Source organism: Rhinolophus sinicus, linkage group LG01 (genome assembly GCF_036562045.2).
Source record: "Rhinolophus sinicus isolate RSC01 linkage group LG01, ASM3656204v1, whole genome shotgun sequence".
NCBI classification, from domain to species: domain Eukaryota; kingdom Metazoa; phylum Chordata; class Mammalia; order Chiroptera; family Rhinolophidae; genus Rhinolophus; species Rhinolophus sinicus.
The window spans coordinates 11,385,020-11,406,364 of record NC_133751.1 but is presented as its reverse complement, the minus strand read 5'-3'; the positions used below and the strand labels follow the sequence as shown (position 1 = coordinate 11,406,364).

At 43.1% G+C, this 21,345-nt stretch overlaps 1 protein-coding gene and 1 pseudogene across 4 annotated transcripts in view; one reads left to right on the top strand and one right to left on the bottom strand.

Annotated features, from left to right (window-relative positions):
* TIAM1 (TIAM Rac1 associated GEF 1) overlaps positions 1-21,345 on the bottom strand; it is a 360,045-nt gene that overhangs the window by 256,621 nt on the left and 82,079 nt on the right. The gene's annotated exons all lie outside the window — the stretch shown is intronic.
* LOC141567939 (fibroblast growth factor 13 pseudogene) lies at positions 19,614-20,388 on the top strand (annotated as a pseudogene).

Sequence of the window (21,345 nt, the reverse complement as noted above, 5' to 3'; positions counted from 1 at the left end):
CTACGTAGGTGTGGGGACAAGGGGTGTCTGGGAAATCTGTACCTTATGCTCAGTATTGCTGTGAACCTAAAACTGCCATAAAAAGTCGTCTATTAAAAGAATTTTGTTACTATTATAAATAGCAAGAATTAAATTCTTTATTTTTTTTCCTCCTTCACTCTCCGTTTAAGTTTTGGACGTGTCGTAAAAATTTTTTCCACTTTTTAAACGGCCCTTTTTTGTGTGTATATGCCACAGAATTACAAATCTGGTATTATTTCACTTCACTGCTAAAAACCCATTTGGTTATTTTCCAGGAGAAAGGCCAAACTTCCCAGCATGATCTGGCCACTGATCTTGCCAGCTTAGCTCATCTTATGTCCCCCAACAGAAGAATAATAGTAATAACAACAACATAACGACAATAATAATAAGTGTGATCCTCAGAAGCGACAAGTCCTTTAATTGCTCTGCACTTTTGCACATGGTTCTCTGTTTATGTGACTTGAAAGTGCTCTCCTTCTCTCGCTTACTCATCCTAGGAACCACCATTCACCGATTAAAACTTAACTTGAACTTCATCCATCTGAAGACCTACCTGACTCTCCACTGGTGTCAAATTCATCTCCCCAATTACTCCTCTATATACTGGATATGCATTCAGCCACTCTGTCCAGACTGTATTGAATGAATCTATCTCTCCAGCTGGAGAGGCTTGTTAAAACTCACACTGCTGGGCCCCAACCTCAGGGTGTCTGATTCAGTAGGTCTGGGGTGGGCCCAAGAATGTGCATTTCTAACAGGTTCTCGGCTGCTGTTGGTCTAGGGGCCACACTGTGAGAACAGACGGGCTACACTACAGGACCCTTGAAGGTGGGGACTATGTGTTAGTCATCGTTGCATCCCAAAAGCGCAAGAACAGTGCCTGGCACTTAGCAGGTATGCAGGATTGGTTAGAGATATTTGTATTTATTTTACTTTTTTAAATAAATAAAATCCTTTTCCACACATATGGCTAACATCACTAGCGTGCAATATACCATGGTGTGCAGATTTGCATGGGATCTTATGGCTACCTTCTTGTTCATACTTTTGTGAAATCTGGAAACTTTAATAAATAAAGGTGAAACTGTCAATATCCAAGATTCCTTTTTTCAACTCTACACACTCTTTGTGAAAAGCTCTCCACATTTTACATAATCAACGTACTTTCTTTGTTGCTCCAGGAAAAGGGAAATACAGCCAGAAATAGGAGGACATCAACAAAGACGTGGCTGTTCTTTTGCTCCCAGCTTCTCAAAGGTAAAGCCTTGACCATTTTCCCAAATGCCCTTCTATAGTCTTTATTCTGCCCCTCTTTTTCCCCCTGCGTAATTATATGGCGGACTGACAGCGCTAAACCCAGAAGCAGGACCCGGGTAATCTGACCTGCAGGTTTACGAATTACCATCATCTTCCCTGACACACCCTCTAGCCGGTTTGTGAGAAAGTTATAGAAATCCAGACAAGAGAAGAAGTAGTTCCACGTGTCAAGCCTGGGAAGATGTTCCAACCTGCATGGTTTGGCAGGTGAAGGTACAGGGAGAAAGGTTTTCCAGGGACAGTGGAAGCAAACACACAGAGGTATTAAAATACATGGCATGTCCCAGCAACATCAAGACGTTTGCCCTCTGGCTAAAACATAATGTATGGTGGCGATACAGCTGGAAAAGAATTTGGGGTCAGACATGGAAGGTCTTAAATGCCATCACAAAGATCAGACTGTAATCTGTATGCAGTTAACTCCTGTCAAAGAGGAGTGAGAACCACCAGACCTACATGTTGGAAAACAGCTCTGATGGCTAAATGCATGGTACGTAGGCCTTGGGGGAGACATGCTCTGCTTTACTGATAATCAAAGAAATGCTATCTGAAACTGTAAAGGAAACATAAAACAAACTAAAACTTTGACAGATATATCTTTATTCAACACTGAAGTAAAGGCCTTTTATTTTCTCTTTTCATTCTCTCTCACCATGTTTCAAAAACAACTTAAGGTAGGTAAATAAAAATTGAAGCAATAAGTACCAGAGAAATTGAAAGACAGACCTCTTCGAGCAAGGGAGTCAGGCAAGTTTCTTAGATCTGATCCTAGCCTTTACAAGATAAGAAAAATGCACCACCATGAACACTGCCATTTATACCTATTGGTATCATTACAGCCTTTGCAGAAGAGCTATATAGTATCTTGCTCTTTAAAAGCCAAAATGCTCAGAAATGTGCCTTAATCCCAAATAACAACATTCAGGTGATTAGATTGGGCAAACCAGCATAAAGAGAATGAAAACTAACACATCAGTTATGCCACTTGTGAATACAACCTCTGAAAATAGATCAAGTAATTTGATCAATTTCAACTACAATTGTGTTTTACACTCCATACTTTTAGTCTGAAGATAGGTCCATGCTTACCAAACTTTAGAAAGTCAAGCCTTTCTTCTACACCAATTTCTCAAAACATATGAAAAACAGGCAGGAAATTCAAAAAGGAACTAATCCCCTGATGGCTGAGAAGAGAGGTTTTAATCATGATATAAGATGAGGGTGATAACTGACGTAACACCCTGACACATCTTCATCTGGGCTTCTACACAGAAACAACATATGAGGTGTGATCAAACAATACAGAGAGTGTTTAAATTTAAAGAAATAATTACAGTAAAAGACACATTGCCATTAATCCTCCTCACATCGAGCACACTTATTCCATCTTTCTTGCCACTTGTGAGTATCTTTAGTTGTGTTGTCATCGTGGCTGCCTCGGTGTCTTGAATCATTTTGACTCTGGGGGAGAACCAGAAGTTGCACGGTGCCAGATCCCGTGAATAAGGAGGATGAGGGCACACCATAATGTTTTTATTTGACAGAAATTGTCATATACCAGAAGCGATGTGTGATACGGAGCATTGTCATGATGGAGGATCATTTATGGCACACGTTAAAACACACCTTCTCTCAACCGTAGCTCACACCTGACTGACTGCACCCAACAAATTGAAACTTGTCACACACTGTTACTAAGGTTCGATGCCCCACTTCCCGTATTGAAGATCCCTGCCTTTCCGTTGGATGGCACTCAGCAGCAGCATTCACCATATTTTATGCTTTCAATGGAAAAGCTCTGTGTCACACATTGCTTCTCTGGTACAGCAATTTCCATCCACCTTATTCACCAGGTCTGGCATTGTGCGACTTCTGGCTTTTTCCTAAATTCAATTCAAATGTTTTGAATCGATTCAGGACATCAAGGCAGCCGTGACAATACAACTAAAGGCACTCGCAAAAGAGGACTTCCAGAACTGCTTCAGACAGTAGCAAGAATTATGGTATAAGTGTGTTCGAAGCAAGAGGGGGTATATCGTGGGGGATTAATGGCAATGTGTCTTTTATGGTAATAAATTTTTTTTTATTTAAACATTCACCATATTTTGTGATCACACCTTGTAATTATCAAAGATTGTCAGGGAATATGCTATTCCACATTTGTGAATTTACTGTGTAACTGAAGTTTAATATTTTTAAATGTTTGAATCTTTTTTGTAATTTCTTAATATCTATTTTGAAAGGGAAAGGAAGCACTGTTAAGTATATTACAGAACTTCCATATCCAGTAAAGATGAAATAACAAGGGCCAAATTTATATACCCAACTGAAACAACTTTTTTAAACAGACAATATATATGAAACAATGGTTCTCAGACACTGGACAACAGGAGCGCAGGACAGTGACCCCTAACAGACTGGAAATAGATGACGTGAGTGCTACAGTTGACAAGAGAGGGAACCCAGGTGCCCGTCTCCCAGAGTGGAGGAGATGGATCTAAAATAGATTACATGCCACCTTGCCATCTGAACCGAGCATGGCAGAGTTTACTAAACGCAGAATCATTTGCTTCTTGATGACAAATGGCCACCTGTACTATGTTATGCTCTAATCCCAGGCAGACCACAGTTAGGAGCTGGAAAGATTTCTTCTCAACACTGCTAAACTCTTTTGATTCAGGTGTACTCTTATAATGACTTGATTTCCTTTCTTGCTAATAGGCTGTCACCTCCAACATCAGCCCTCAGGTGATGTACTTTCATTGTAGATATAGTTTGTTGCATGTTCCATTCTTACATTCTTAGCACGGGGGGGGGGGGGGGGGAGAAGCCGGGGACAGACTGTGTTGAGACCCTCAGTGACTCTCCAGGAGGAAGCCCAGAGCACCGGTGCAGGGACTGCTGGGCACCTGTGTTGACAGATTGACCTCTTTAATTCTCTGCGCTGTTCTTAGGGGGAGAGTTTGCCAGACAAGTGACCTCTGGCCAGGCACACAGTAGGATTCCAAGGAATAATTACCAAATGAATTAATTCTTAAGTTCGTGAATGAAGAAAGTATTATGGTTAAAAGTCTCAGGCAACGTGCATCTTGTTTTCTAAATTCATGATCTATTCGTGTTTAGATCAATCTAAACAGACTAGTTAAACATCCTTCAGTATCAAACAGATAAATTCTTCGCTTCCTCACAAAGAGTGACCCCCAAGGTTCATACCAAGAATGTCGGGGCACCTGGCTGCCCTTCTGCCGGTATTGAACCTGTTTGTAGAACAATGGAGTCCACATTCCACAACAGCAACTTCAGACTTCAGTCTTCATGTCTTTAAAACCAACATCCAACTTCATTCAAGTTATCCTTTGAAAGGCTCTTAGTCCTAGAGTTTAAAGCAACATGGTAAAGTGGTTCCTTTTATGGACCCAGGAAAGCAAAGTCACTCTAAAGGTGTGTACCTATAGGGCCACAAAATGCCTTGTGAGTTAATGCAAACAAAACTGTATTTAATGCTGAGAAAATAATCAATCCAATTGTCATATAAAAAGGACGGGGGCTGGTGGGGGTAAGTCCTGGGTCACTCAACACCACTGCTATGTATGGTGTTAATAATAAAAACTTTCACTCACTTAGCAACTTACAGATCATGTGACAGAACAGAGCAGGCAATGCCCATTTATAGTTCAGGAAGCAATTTAAACACTGGCTTGGTGTTTCTCAGCCCTTCTTTCCTCATAAAATCCTACTCTGTTATTAAGATCCTACTCATATGTCACCTCCTTGGTGAAGCCTTCCTTCATATCTGTAAGGAAACTTGGCTATTCTGCCCTCTGTTGTCCCATAAACCTTGATTCCCATCCCCACACCAGCACTTACTCACTATGGTGGAATGTATCTATTCATTTCAGCCTCCAACATGTCCAGCACTGTGGCGGGCACATAGCAGTCACTTGATAAAAAGATCCTTGTCCCCAGATGATAAACTCATTTATTCAAATGTAGAAACTTCATCACTGTAGCTAACTCTAAAACACAGTTCACCCTTGAACAACATGGGTCTGAACCTACACAAATAGGTGGACCTGCATAGTTGTTGGTTAAGGTTCAACTTTTTTGATCCACGGTTGGGAATCCACAGATGCAGAGGGCCAACCATAGTTAAGTTTTCACGGAGTTATACATGGATTTTCAACTGCGTGGGGGGGGGGGGAATTCGTGCCCCTAACCCCAGCATTGTTCAAAGATCAACTGTATTTATATTTTTCTGATATCTTCATTAAAGAAAATTTGGAAAGTATATCAAAGTATAGAGAAAACAGTCCTTCACTCTTGAAACTGCAAGCCTCCCAGCCTATTTTTGGTATAAATATAGCCAAGTAAAGATCATATTACATACACAGCTATTTACCTAATTTATTTTATGTAACATATCCTAAAAATGTTCCCCTGTCATTAAGAAATTATTTTAATTATGTTACATGGATATGCCAGCATTTACTTAACCATTTCTTTCTTTTGGGACACATTGCTTCCATTAGCTTGGAATGTACATTATGTAGGTAGATTCAAATCTCAGATTGCTTTATTAATAAAAGATCAACGTTTCTGGAGTGAAGACACAAAAGTTTACGTATAGAGCAGCCACTTTCATCATCTACTCTTTACTAACTCCATTAAGCACCGGACAACAAAAGGGTCTAAGAAGTGACCATGTCACTGAGCCACTCATGATGTGTCTGTGATCTGCTCCATCAGTGCACACTCTATGCTATGTTCCTCAAACAGGGCACTGAAGGGAATTGATAGATCTGTACAGAGACCTACCTAAAATTAATCCCTTTCTCACCGGTTCTTCCAGATATTCTGCTGTCTCTCCAAAGTCCTCTTTGGTGTCCAACTTCTTACTCCTCACTCACTAACTACTCAGAAACCCTTCAGAGATCAAATCAGGGTTTCACAGCCTTAGCACTATTGGCATTTTGAGGTGGATAATTCTTTGTCATGGGGGATGAGCAAGGGGTTCAGTGCATCGCAGCACGTTTAGCAGCAGCTCTGGCTTCCACCCACTAGATGCCAGGAGCAAACCCCACAACTGTGACAACCAAAAATAACTCCAAACATTGCCAAATGTCTCCAGGAGAACAATTTTGTCCCCAGTTGAGAGCCACTGATCTAAATAAATTATTGAGTTATTTGATAACAAAGGTAGGGATAAGGTCAACCAGAGGTGAAAATTGAGTATTAACTAATACGCTAAATAACGATGATCAACTGGTAGTGTCCACCTGATATCATGTCCAGGGGAAAGTGCTACAGTTGATTGGTGATGTCTGCCATGGACTAGGGTAGGGTAGTTCGCCACCTCCATTAATTCACCAGAAGCAGTTAGACAGAAGCAGGGGGTTATCACAATGTTTAAAACTGTACTTGGCTACAAAGAGACTCAATACCATCTTCCCTTGACCCAATGAGAAGAGTAACAGAAACCTCAAATGCATTCTGTGCCTTAAAATGCATTTGACTGATAATATCCTATAAAATGATCCCTAAAAGACACCATAGTTGACAAGTCATTAGTATTTACAAGCTTCCTATACACCCTAAGCATGGTGTACATCAAAGGCTGGTGAGAAATAGAACTGATTTTACCCACATCCTCAAAAATATGGCAGTATTCAATGCTAATCCAGAAACCATAACTGCCATAAAAGGAAACAGAACCACTTTCTTCTGTTCTATGTAATCTATGTGTAAAAGAGAGAGGGGGCTCTGCAAAAACCACTGGTTGTCCAAGAATATAATGGCTAATGCAGAACAACAAATCAGACCAAGAAGAAACAAAACCATGAATTACTTATGCTTCTGATTGTCAACAGGGTCTTAATTACCCACAATACAACCTTGCACAATTATTCAACTTCTTTGAGCCTCAACCTGTTTCCCTCATCTGATAAAATAGGGATAAAACAGTACCAACACCTCCTTGTGTTGTTCAGATGAGGAAGTGAGATCATAACAGAGGGCATAGATAAGTACTGTATTAATGTTAATGTTGTTTGGTGTCAGTACTATATTCAATCCAGAAAGCATCCAGTAGCCTACGTCGTGTTTGCTAGCTTTGCAACTGATGATGTTGAGAAATTCGAAACCCAAAAAAGTCTCAAAGACTATACTCACAATCTAGTTTTCCCTTACAACTGCAATTTGCTCAAACCACATCTCAAACAGATCCAAATATATCTTCTCACTCCACTAACTGTCCTTGGTGGAATTAAGGAAAAATGATCACTACACTGTCACTCCCAACCCCCGTGTCTGCTTTTAGCCCAACTCCTAACACAAAATAAACCCAAATCCTTGCCTTCTTTAAAAATTACAACACAAGTGACCAGTCAATCACAGATACTGTCAGAGTTTTTATGGCCCCAGATCAGGGATTCTAAGCAAAAGAAGTTAGGAAAACCCTCATGTCTTCAGTAGGTTTAAAGAGACAAAGGGAAAAGACAAAATATCCACAGCATTTAGTTGCTAAGGGAAACAAGCATATTTCCTGTGCTCCCAATCCTGTAATGAGGCCCCATAAGGTAACATCTTTCTGTGTTCCCAAAGCAAGACGACTGTGGGGCCATTAAGAAGAGATGGCAACCCTGACCATTTCATCAGCTGGTCTGAACAGGGCAACATTTATTTCCAAGCTTAAAATATGGGCACAAAAATCAATTGTGATTTTGTTTGTTCAACTTCTCTTTGCACTTTGAAAAGACTTGCTTGCATTTTACTGTGTAAAAAGTCCCAGCACAACAGAATCATGGGACATTGGGACTGGAAGACACTTGGTAATCATTATGTACAGCATTTCTCAAGGTGTGGCCCAAGCAACCCCTGCATCAGAATCACATGTGACATTTGTTTAAAATGCAATTCATGGGTTGGTACTCGATATACCAAATCCCGCTTCCTCTGGCCTACATTTCCTGGCCTCCTTTGAAGAGAAAGTGACTGTGGGACTTGATTCTAGCCAAAGCATGTGAGTGGAAGAGATGTGTCCTCCCCTATACAAGCCTTCGTGCTCTCTCCTCTTCCATGATTTGACTTGCAGGAGTATGGCGACTATGGTCAGCACATGTTGGAGGTGGCAGAGCCACAATACAGAAGGAGTCTGGGGCCTGGAATCACCATTTGGGAGAGAACTGTATGTGGATAAATAATAAACTCTTGTTAAGTTCACTGTGATTTTGGATTTTGTTCAGGAGTTAGACTTTCCTCACTAGTGCACAGGGTCCAATCTTGGACATATCAAGTAAGAATCTAGAGGTTATTGAAGAAAAAAATATTCTGACACTTTAAAATGCTAAGGAAGACTTTATTCAAAATGACTGCAATAGGGGTACTGCAAATAAGGGAGCGAGATCAAGTTCAACTCCAAATACTACAAGGACAAGTGGGATTTTATAGGTAAGGACCAGGGGAGGGCATCATAATGGATGGAAAATTACTAAAAGGAGACGTCAAGAGAAGGGGGATTCTTGCTAAACTGTCCTAACAGGATTCTTGCTAAAGGCAGGCCAAGGACTTATACATCAAAGTTGGGGATGAGAAACTTGCTCGGATATCCAGGGTATTCAAATATCAAGGGTGGGAGGCTAATTTAGCAAGGTTTTTTTCACTAAGACTGGGCTAGGCAGGCCAAAGAGAGAGCCAGGGGCCAAGGTTGAGGCCTAAGTCGAAAAGAGGGCTCAGAGGAGCCTAATTAAAGTTTGGACAAGAAGAGAGGCTTCGCCGAGATAGTGCTCTGGAATTGTGCATTTTAACAACCTCAGTAAGACTTAGAAAGGAAAATAAACTGAAGGAGACACCCTAACACACCAGGCCACACAGGCAAACACCAGGAGAGCAGGACTAGCAGCCTCCAGTGATTGGTCGGGTGTGATCCCATGTTTCAGTGAACTCATATATTAAACACCAAACTCCACTGTATCGCTATCCATACACATTATCCAGGCATGAACGCAACTTTTAACTGCCTTGGAGTAATTTAAGCGGAAAACACCCCGACCAAAAAGTAGAAAACTTGGACTCTCATCTTTCATTTCACAGCGTCACCTCTGAAAAAACAAAGGCAAAAAAGGATGGGAAGCCATGGGTTATGAAAGAGCCCAGTGTGGGGCATGGCCAGGCCTGTCAGATTCCCCAACTGCTTGTGTCATTGGAATAATTAAACCCTCTAGTAACGGGCAAGAAATAATGAACAGATACTTCAGGGCCAGTTCCCCAGACAATGTCAGAGTTTTCATGGCAGGGGAAGGGAGGCAACCTTTGCCCACAAGACAATTACCTTAGAGAGCCAAAGGTGGTCCACAGCCCAAAACACTTTTTAGAATTGGATTCAGAGCCTACTGAATATTCTGCTATAATCCTCACTGGTTTAGCTCATGGTTTAACCCTTGGAGGTAGGATCTGATTTTTTGAAAATGGTTTTTCAAATATAATCATACAGAGTTATGTCCTAATATTCCTTCAATGCTCTCTCCTGCTTCCAGCTTCTTTTCCCTTGCCTTGCAAAGGTGCCTGGATTTTTTGTTATTGTTGTTGTTTTGTTTTGTTGTTTTTAATGGAAAAGCAGCAATGCAGTTTATTTAATGCTTCTAATTTATACGAATAACTTCTTAATGTGACATCAGACGTCGATTCATCAATACTGAATCTGAAAAGGACAATCAAGAAAGGCTCAAAATTTTGCTGGGACTACACAACCCAGCAGAGTACTAAGCACCATGATTCTAGAACAAAAACTGAAGTATGCATGACAAAATTTGTTACTAAACTCCAAGGGTATCCATGAACCTCTCAAAACTGTATACAAAAAGTTGTGTGGCGTGTGCACATATTTTTCTGGGGAGAGTTCGCATAACTAGAATCAACTTCTAACGGGGCCCCAACAGTTTAAATGACCTTGCATAAAAAATCTCAGCTATGGCCCGTTAGCTCAGCTGGTTAGAGCATGGTGCTAATAACACCAAGGTTGCCGGTTCGATCCCCGCATGGGCTGCTGTGAGCTGTGCCCTCCTTTAAAAAAAAAAAAAAAAAAAAAAAATTCAGCTGATTCCACGTTGAAATAAAATCCCAAAATCTCAGACTCCTGTGGCCCAAGTTGTGAATCTCTTTTAGCTTTCAAAGTATGTTTTCTGGTATGCTTATTTGGGACTTCAAAAATCTTATTTTATAGCCCTGGTTTCTGTAATGAGCCCTGAATTATTATGGTTTTCCAAGTTTTCATTCTCAGGTAGGCGAACAGTATCCCTACCTCTCTGGCAAATCCCTAAAAACTAGGACTTGGAACTCACTGTAGGCAACATAAATCTGACCGGTTATGTAATATAAAACATCACACAGAGCTGGCACCCATACAAGTCATTTTGAACATATTTCATAAAACCTGGCCCTCAGGAGTGCAGCCTCCCAAAAACCCAAAGAGAAGCCACAGTCTGTAAACTGTTAACCTTGGACCCTCCCCAGTCTCACATTAAAATTGATGAGATTTCATTAAGTGAAAAATTTCATGAAAATCAATTCTAATCTCTTTAGCTCCCAGCAGTGGGACCTGTGTTTATATGGAATGTGTTAAAGATTTAAGCTATCCCGGCGAAATTATAACGGCAGTTATCAAACAACTTCAATACACTCTCTTAAGTAGAGGCATGAAAATTTAGAATTTGCACTGATTTTCCTGTTATCAAAAAGCATAGAGCTGAGACAGCCTGCATCAGCACAAGAAAACAGCAACTGCGGAATGCAGCTTCCTGATTGAAAAATAATACAGGCAGGTTTCTACTAAATTCCTTATTGCCTTAAATTTCAAAGGAGAAGTGAAGTATCTACAATGTCACAATGGTTTTAAAGCATCAGCAACCCAGACTGATGGATAGCATGTGTATGCTCTGGGAATTTACAAGGAAGAAAATTAGGATAGATGACTAATTGCTGTAATATAAATTCCATATTTACTTTCCCCACAAGCACCAAAGTGAAATCTTTCAGCTTGAGGAAAAATGAGACTGGACTATTTATCAGGACCTCAGATAAATAATGACCTAATATCCAAATGAAGTGGAGTCTGCCATTAAATATTTAACAATAAAAACATATATGTCAGCATTCCTTTCTAAGAATGAGAGAATACAAACACAACTACTGCTTTTGCTTAACTTAATTTAGTCATCAATTCAAATGAAGACTGCAGCCAAGAAGTCAAGAGAAGGCTGAAACTCAGAAGGGGGGCAATGAAAGAATTAAGGAAAGATCATTAAGAGCGAAGATGTGTCGTTAGAGACCCAAGCTCAGATCATTCCACCCCCTCATATTCCCAATGATTATGTACAGATGGGAAAGCCTTTCACTAAAAGGCTGACAGGGAACAATGGACTCATTTGGAATACGGTGTTGCAGGACAGCTCGACCGATACCCTGCACCACCACCAAGATGAACAAGTAGGTCCTGGGGAAAATTAAGCCTGAAATATCGCTGGAAGCAAAAATGACAAAACTGAACCTGTCCTACTTTGGTACATCATGAGAAGGCAGGGTTCTTTGGAAAAATCAATAATGCTGGGAAAACAGAAGACAGCAGGAAAAGAGGAAGAGTAATATGAGATAGATTGACTCCATAATAGAAGCCACAGGCAGAAATCTACGGGACCTGAGCAGGGCTGTGAGGACAGGACATTGTGGATGTCACTCATTCGTGGGGTCGCCAGGAATCAGAGCTGACTCAATGGCACATAACAAGTAGGTACCGTTTCCATGGGAAATGTCACCTAGCATATGAAATGCAACATCATATGCCACAGGGTAATGTGAGAAATAGTCTACGGTGATGAGTGAATCCTGACTTTGAGCAAAACACTAAAAACTCCAGGGCCTCAGTTTATCTGTAAAATGAATGGTTTGAATTCATTTTATCACTATGCCTCTGCTGGCTTTAACATTCTGTAACGCCATGACAAGCCTTACTCTGGTTAGTTCAAGTGTCTTCTAGACTGTTCTTTAACCATAGTTCTTTTATATTACATTTTGGTTTTGCTAAAGGAAGGGCAAGCGCTCACTCCAAAAGACTCTTTCATGTAAGGTGCAAATTTTGTAGAAAATAGTCTGGTAAATCAAGGAGATTTTAAGCTCCCCCTTGTCATTCTGGATGTCTGTAATCCCAATTAAAAGAGACACGCACGTTTAGCAACTTCACAGAATTCTGACTATTGTCATAAATGCTGCCCCAACGTAGCCAAGCTGGCAGAGATCTCAGACACTCAAACTCCTTGCAATACCCAAAGGTCTATTATGTTCATAGGAGACTGAGGATATGCCACATCCTTATAAAAATCCAAGAGTCGTTTTAAAACTACCATCCATTATTTCCTGAGTTGGACTATATCCATTAAATTTATCAGTTAGCCTTCCCTGACCCAGGGAAATGAACGCAGTTGGGGGGTGGGGGAAAATGAAGGGGTAGTTTGGGCTTCTGTTGGTTGTATTTTGGGGAGGTTGATTTCAGGCAGAGTGGGGGGAAGGGATGTTGTCATTGTCTTGTCAGAGTAAACATACTCTGCCTTCAGCCAAAATCTCTCCAGCTGAAAATTATAAGCAACCTCCTGCTGCTGTGTACTGAGGCCGGGGGTATAAGTTGTAGCTATACCAGGCCTCAGGACCCAGATGCCCAGACCAGGGGCAGGGCTGGCACACCCAGTCCATCTGTCCTGTGCTAATAAGCACTGGTGCTCACTTTCAGACAGCTCACTGAGCCTCCAGTGGAAGAAACACTGGTCGCTCCTTCCATATGAGATTAGAGGACAGAATCTAAGTTCGAAGCCCACATATGGGGGCTGACCATCAAGGCATTTCCTTCCCAGCACCACATCTGACTTCAGGCTACAATTTCCTTGTCACTCAGACTCCGCATTCAGAACCATGGCAGCTCTCAGAAGGAATGACCTCTACATGACCACTAGCAAACCCTCAAATACTGGGCTTGAGTTTTTGGGTCAGAGACTCCAGCTTTGCCCAGCTGAGTCCCCTGGTCGCCATTCCTGAGGATCTCTGTGACCAAGGTACTTCACCTCTCCCAGCCTCAGTTTCCCCATTTGCAACAGCAAGTGTGCTAACAGTACCCATCTACCCGAATTGCTCTGAAGAGTAAAGGAAGCAATGGGTGTAGACCACTTAGCTCAATGCCAGACTCATAGCAGTTGCTTAAAAAAATAGTTGCTGCTTTTGGTTTTACTAGTTCCTTCTCGAAAGTTTCCACTCAGGAAAATACCAGCTGCTTTCACAGAGAAACCTGCCCTGCCATTGTCACAACTCCTTTTTCTTTCTTGGGTAGGACTGGGTTTGGTGTCATGGCATCTACTGTGTTAAGTACCGGGAGCAAACTCCCTGCAAATTGAGCAAGACAAAGCAAACAATGCTCATGCCGAAACATAATTCAATTAAGTAGAAACGCAAATGTCTGGCTGGCTTCAAAAACGAAGGAAGATGCAGGGGCCCAGGGTACTTCTTTGGGCAACTAATGTGGTATCAGGCAGCGACCACATTCCCAGCCTTGCCAGAACCTAAGGGAGGACGGGAGGAGCTGCTCTGGGGGAATGCAGCTGGAGAAGCCATGAATCACCGGCTCCTGGGGAGCACTGCTGCCCTTCTCCCCACAGGCTGTGATTCGACGGAGACAGGACTAAATTTCCATCCTTCCCCAAATACAAGGAAAAGTCCATTCCTATCAGAACTGGAATCTCCCCAACGTGCCTCCTTTCAAAGAGGTCCTTCTCAACTTCCCTATCCTAAGCAGTGGGTCCTCTCTCAGTCCAAGGCCCTTCTCCAACAGGTGTCCTTGACCCTCTGCAGGAAGCAGATCCTAAGGAACCATGGCGGTTCTTCCTCTGGCTGCTCTTTTTCATGGGTGCCCTGCTTCCCACCCAGATCTACGTTTCTTCAAGGCAGAACCAGTGCTTTCTCTCTACCTCGTGTTTCCCAGGGCTTGGGAAGGTGCAGAGCACACAGCGGGGGCCCAAAAGGCCCCGACAAAGAGCAGTGTTGACCCACAGAAGGGTTTGGGGGTCAAGATGGCCTCTTCCTCCTGAGAATCCATCAGAACCATCCTGTAGGCTGCAGACATCATTAAGCAGCACCTAATCTATCCAAAAGTCAATTAAGCTAAGAATATAAGAGGAAAAAAGTTCACACAAGACGGATAAGGGTGAAGCCCCACATGCCAGGACAGGCCTCGTCATCTGTATTATACCACGGGCTGGTGTGTAGTTCTGAGGTGAGCATAAATCATGCCCAGCGCAGCAGGCGCAGCCAGTCAGCTGGGCCACAGGCACTCTGGCACCAGCCATCAGCCACACCTGCCGCTATCTGGGGTGCCCAACTGCAGGCAGAGCCTGCCGAAGGGGCAGGCGTATTGGGTGACTCAGACTGCCACACGACATGTTTGATTTGGTGTATCATGTTTTCCTCATGAATTTTTTAATTCAGGTAATTCATCCAACCTTACATTAATAAAAAAATTTTTTTAAAAACTATGTATAGGGAAGTTAGCCAAGTCCGTACATGGTTGAGTAATCCAATTTAAGTCATGACTGGTGAGGCCCACATGAAGCCAGGGTAAAAAGCACCAGGAGTGAGTGGGTTTCAGCAGGAATCCAGGAGGCTTAGAAGAGGTGGGGGGTAGGGGTGCTGCAGGGAAAGAACTAGAGTGGGGCGCCGAGGACACTCCTGGAGGGGCAGACAACAAGCTCGGAACCAGCAGGGCAGAAATGGGAGAGTGAAGCTATTTGCTCAACCGGCAAAGGTTGGACAATTAGGCTAACGAGGGGGGGTGGGGGTGGAGAAGGGGGAGCGTGTGTGTGTGTGTGTGTGTGTGTGTGTGTGTGTGTGTGCGCGCGCGCACGCGCACTCATACTCAGGCTAAAAATCTAGTGGCTGGAAGTCACGTGGTAACACAGACATCGGAGAATCAGAAGAGGTGAAGCGGCGAGTTCTGGTTTCGGGCTCCAGTTCGCAGATCAGCGCGCCATCTGTGAAGGGCACGTCCTACGAGGACCCTCGCTGATCTTCACCCTTGTCCAACGCCTTCCCTTCAACTGTGGGCGGGATCTGTGACTTGATTTTAACCAATGGACTATAGCAAAAGCGCTGAGCTGTTACTCCACTGATTGCATTTCATTATACGAGACTCCATCTCCGCAGACCGGGCCTTTCTTTAGAAAGGTTGTGAATTGCCTAAGGACCGAGCTGTGTGTGAGGAGCTGTGGGCAGCGTCAGCCCACACGGGCCGCCAGGTGACAGTCAGTCAGAATCCAGGGCTCTGGGTCTCACAACTGCAAGGCAATGAATTCTGCCTACAACGTGAATGAGCCCAGAGGCATTTCTTCGCCAGATGAGAACACAGTCTGGCCAACACCTGGAGTCCAGCCTTATAACCTACTCAACGGCACCAAGCTCCTGACTCATAAAACTGTGAAATCATAAGTCTGCCTTGCTTTAAGACCCTAAATTGTGGTTACTGGTTACGAACCCCTCGGACCGGGCTGAAGCTAGGAGGAAGGTCACGTATGGACGTGTGTTCATCACACAATGGAGGAAAGCACACACACTGGAAGCAAATGCCCTGGGGTTGAGCTCAGCACTTCTAGCTGTGTGACCATGGGCAAGGTATGTATATAGTCTCTCTGTACCTCAATTTCCTCACTCATAACATGGAAAAAACAATAGCACCAAAGGTTGTGACTGATGATTAAATGAATAGTAACTGTTAAGTGCTTAGAATAGTGCCTGCTTCAGGATAAGCAGTACTAGGGGAAAAGGGGCTCGGTGAAGTTCTCAAAGGCAGAAAGTGCTAAGAAAGGTGCAGAGAAGGGCAAAGCCATGAGCAAGGGAGGAAAGAAGACATGCCAGGGAAAAGTGAGAGTCAGAGAGGAACCAGGAGGAGGAACAAAATCAAAGTCCAAAGTCTCACCCATCAGGGCAAGGGAGAATTTCAACGGGGGACCGGGAAGGAATATCAAGAAAAGTTGGGGCTTAGGGAAGTTATCAGATGAAAAGTGCAATAGAAGGATGAAGACATCTCCATGGGTTAAAATGGAAGTGACTCAAAAGTGGGGGGGGGGGGAATTAAATGGCCAACAAAGACTGAAGGACATGGCAGACCTTACCTTACTGAACTCTTTTCGTGCTGGCTTCCTTGCTCAAACACATCGAGATGTTCCCCCCTGAGCCTTGGCACCGGGTCTTAATTCTTTCCAGAATGTTCTTCCTTGATATCCACACTTCCTTCCAGTGTTCGCCCAAAGCCTCTTCTCATCAGTCCAGTCCTGACTGATGTATTTTAAATTGCACTCCAATTACCTCTGCCCCACTCTGTTTTTATCTATAGTATTTATCCCCTCCCAACATAACAAGATTTAGCTAAGTTTCTTGCTTTTCTGTCACCCCACTAGAATACAAGCTCCATGGAGATAGATTTTTGTCTATATCTTGTGCTGATAAATTCCCAGGTTTAGAATAAGGCAGAGCTCATAACAGGTACTCAGAGACATGACAACAAAATGCAACATCTGTATCATTCGGAACTAGATCCTTTGTTTATAATGGACGTGATGGGAACTATAGGCAACATCTGACTGGAGTCTGAAGATTAGAAGGCAGCAATGTATCAACATCAATTTCCTGATATCAATGCCTATATCATGATCATGCAGGAGAATGTCCCTGGATGTAGGCAACACCACTAAGATTTCCAGGGTAGTGGAACCTCAGTCAGTAACTTACTATCAAGGGGTTCCAGCGAGAGGAGGGAGTTGGGGTGGAGGTTATGAAAGTGTTGAGCTATACTCGCAACTTTCTGTGACTGCTTAAAAATTTTTTTGCATTATTAAAAAGTAAAAATCTGACATGGTGGTAATGACCAAAAAAAACCTAAAAAACATTCATCACTTTATTATAAGTACTTATTTCTGGAAAGGGCAATAAAATTGATGGCAAGGGAGAAAGAAGGAGAGGAACTTTCATTTTTATTCTGCATCGAGTTTACAAAGAGCATATATACAGGTAACCCCCATATAACACGGTTGTTAGGTTCCTAAAAAAATGCCGTGTTATGCAAATCCGTGTTATACGAAACAAAGAACTAGCACAAAAAAGGGGGTTAGTTTCAAAAAATTTTTTAAAAAAATACTATTATATCTTTATAATTAAGAGAAATATCTTTATTAAAGCAATTTCCACCAGAAGTATATTAATATGTATTAAATAATGTTTTATTCGTCATCACTACTAAGCACCATTAACCGAGGGTGTTTTCTTTTTGACAAGATACCTCCATCCTCTGAACTCAACATCCCACGAACAAAATGGATTTAAACTTCTAAAAAATTTTAAAATTCTGCAGTCAAATCTGATACAACATCCACGCTCAAATGAAAAATTTCAAATAAGATATCTTTTGCTCTTAAAACTCTTATTATGCTCCATGTTGTTCGGGGATTTGTCTAATTCTCCAACCGTGTTAGAGCAAAACCATGTTATAGATGTGCCGTGTTATACAGGGGTTACCTGTACTTACATGACATTTCAATAATAAAATAGATGGGGGGTGGGGGGAATCTAAGTTGGTTCCCAGATCATTTCTGGGAAGGGAAGAAGGAACGGAGGGATGGTCAGGGAGGAAGGCCTTCACGTTTCTTTCCCAGGAATGTCCCAGGGACACTGCAGGTTCTCTGCTGGCACAGGGAGGGCAAGACCCAGTGGGGACTGGCAGCCAAGCGCACTCACAGAGGCAGCCTCCCTGCCCACGCAGTGAGCTTCCTCCAGCTCCTGTTCCCACACACCTGTCACTCAGAGCAAAGGGACTTTGCCAGGGAAAGTGGGAGCGTCTGCTGGGCCTGGAAGAGTCTCTTCAAGATCAAAAATTGATAAATGTCTCACATTGTTTACTTGTATTTTTCAATTGCAAAGGAGTTTGCAATTTACTCAAGTTGATCAGCTTTCAATTGCTTTTTAACTCTTTACTAGAGAATTTTGTATTATGGCTACATAATCCCCATGTAGCTTTATTCAACTACAACTAATCAATCCTGTTTCACTGTACTCCTCCCACACTGGATGATTTATTTTGAAGAAAATCTCAAGCATCATATTATGCCATCTATAAATACTTTAATATGTATTTCTAAAAGAGAAAGACCTTTTTCTTAAATATAATCACAATACTATTTTGACAGCCACCTCAAAAAAATTCTTCTATACTGCAATTATCCATTAAGATTTTTAATGTCTCTGATTCTCTCTCTCTCTCTCTCTCTCTCTCTCTCTCTCTCTCTCTCTCTCTCTCTCTCGGTCTGTTCAAATCTAGATCTATTTAAATAAGATGCGCTGCATTTGGTTGACTGGATCCTTCAGTTCCTTATCTGGGGGTTCGTCCTTCCCCCTCTTATGATTCCTTTTGCATTGTTTTTAACACACAGTTTCCCTTTTCCGTTAAATGTCTATGTTGTTTAAGGTACTTCTGTGTCCCTCCCTTTCTCTGACTCCCCTAAAATCTTCCCTGATCATCTTTTTTAAGAACTCTTGGTTAGCAAATCCTCGATGAGTCTAGGACAGTGGCACTTCATGTTCAGGTTCTAGCGGTGATTCCCCGGGGAGGTAAGAGCCCTCGGGCAGCTCTGCTAATGTTACAGCATCAACCTACATGGAAAACAAAAATGCAAGCAAATTCCAGAAACACCTCCACAGTCATCACTCTGGCGTGAACCATGACTTAGTTTCCTCATTCTTAGAACAACGGGGATGAACAGGAGGGTGTGGATGATGCTGACAGTAATTGTACGTGCTTTGCCCAAAGATCCTTCAAGATGTCTTCCAGACAAGACTGATTTTAAGTATCAAATTCGCACGATGCCCAACCAAGAGCAACATCCTCCTTGGAGGGGGATAGTTTATAAATGATCATGAAGGGAAAAAACTAGGGACGATGATGACAAAGAAATTAAGACCGCAAACGTCGGTTACAAATCAAAACTCCAGTCATCAACAAAATCCCAACTTAAACAACATGCTATTGTTTCAGTGTATTTTCTTAGACACTAATAAATTTGATCCACACAAATGGGTAAGTGATAAAGGACGGTACAAAATGTTGTTGGCAGACTCTTGGTTATGCAGGTGTTTCTAGACCCATGGTTCTCCGCCAGGGAGATTTTACTCCCCCCTCCCCAGGGACATTTGGTGACGGGACCCGAGAGTTCTTTGGAACGAGAGCGCGAGCCAGGGAGCGGGCGAGCTCGGAGGGGGTGTGGGTGTAGGGAGAGAGCAGCCAGCGGCGGCGGCGGCAGCGGTGGGGAAAAGCAGATTCCGCTCCGACCCACACCGAGGGAAGCTTGCGGTCACGTCTTGCCGCCCTAAGCACTCTCTCAAGTCCGGCCCGCTCGGCGAGGACTTCCGTCTCCTGGGCGAACCTTGTCAAGCAAGCTGGGATCTATGAGTGGAAAGGTGACCAAGCCCAAAGAGGAGAAAGATGCTTCTAAGGTTCTGGATGACGCCCCCCCTGGCACACAGGAATACATTATGTTACGGCAAGATTCCATCCAATCTGCGGAATTAAAGAAAAAAGAGTCCCCCTTTCGTGCTAAGTGTCACGAAATCTTCTGCTGCCCGCTGAAGCAAGTACACCACAAAGAAAACACAGAGCCTGAAGAGCCTCAACTTAAGGGTATAGTTACCAAACTATACAGCCGACAAGGTTACCACTTGCAGCTGCAGGCAGATGGAACCATTGATGGCACAAAAGACGAGGACAGCACTTACACTCTGTTTAACCTTATCCCTGTGGGTCTTCGAGTGGTGGCTATTCAAGGAGTCCAAACGAAGCTGTACTTGGCAATGAACAGCGAGGGATACCTATACACCTCAGAACATTTCACACCTGAGTGCAAATTCAAAGAATCCGTGTTTGAAAATTATTACGTGACATATTCATCGATGATGTACCGTCAGCAGCAGTCTAATTAGAACTGCTCGCCCTCCCGATCCCATCTTTGTCTCTTGTCTATTTTTTTCTCAATCCTCACTCCCCACTTCAGGAACCGTTCGTCTCGTCGGCAGGCTCCGACAAGTGGCTATTCTTTGTGTGACAAGCACTATTGTTGTCACAATTAGGGCAGTATACTGGCATCCCATGGGCAGAGGCCAGGGATACAGCGAAACATCCTGCAATGCACAGGACAGGCTACATCACAAAGAATAATCCAGCCCAAAGTGTCAGCAGAAACCCTGAGGTTGAGAGACTCTGATCTATGAGAATTTCCTTGTTAACCAAGTGAAACTGTGCTGGGATCAGGTTGCGGGCGCGGGGCTACTGAGGTCTAAAACTACGGGAAGATCGACAGCCTATGTTATAAGCCTCTATACTGCGGACTACTCCAACACATGAGGTTCGATAGGAAACTGTCTTGGTTTGGCTTGGTTTTGTTACCAAGATAGGGCAGAACACATAGTTCTGAATCTAAACTATTCCTTCAATGTAGTCATCTTGGGAAACTCCTTCTAAGACACAATCCAACTGCAGAATTTACCCTGCATAGCAGATGTGTCCCTGAGTGATAGTACCGCGCTGGGGCAGCCTCTGAGGCACTAGGCCGCTGGTGGCCTTGGTAACAGCAGGCAGTGACACACCAGTGACTAGAAAGAGAATTCTGATGGCCCTAAGTACTATGGTGAGACTAGAGCAGCGTGATGAGAGGTGATGAGGGCGTTGGGGAGGAGCTGCTCCTTCACAGGTGATTCTCAGGGAGGCTTGTCTGGGGAGGTGACACTTGAGCAGAGCCCTACAGGAAGTGACCGGCGGGCCAGGTGGCGCTGGAGGAAGAGGATTCCTGGCACAAAGGAGGAAGGCCTGAGCCTTGTGTGGGAACTGCCCAAAGTTGAGAGGAGAAGAGGTGAGAGGGCGGTGGCGCAGAATCACTTGAG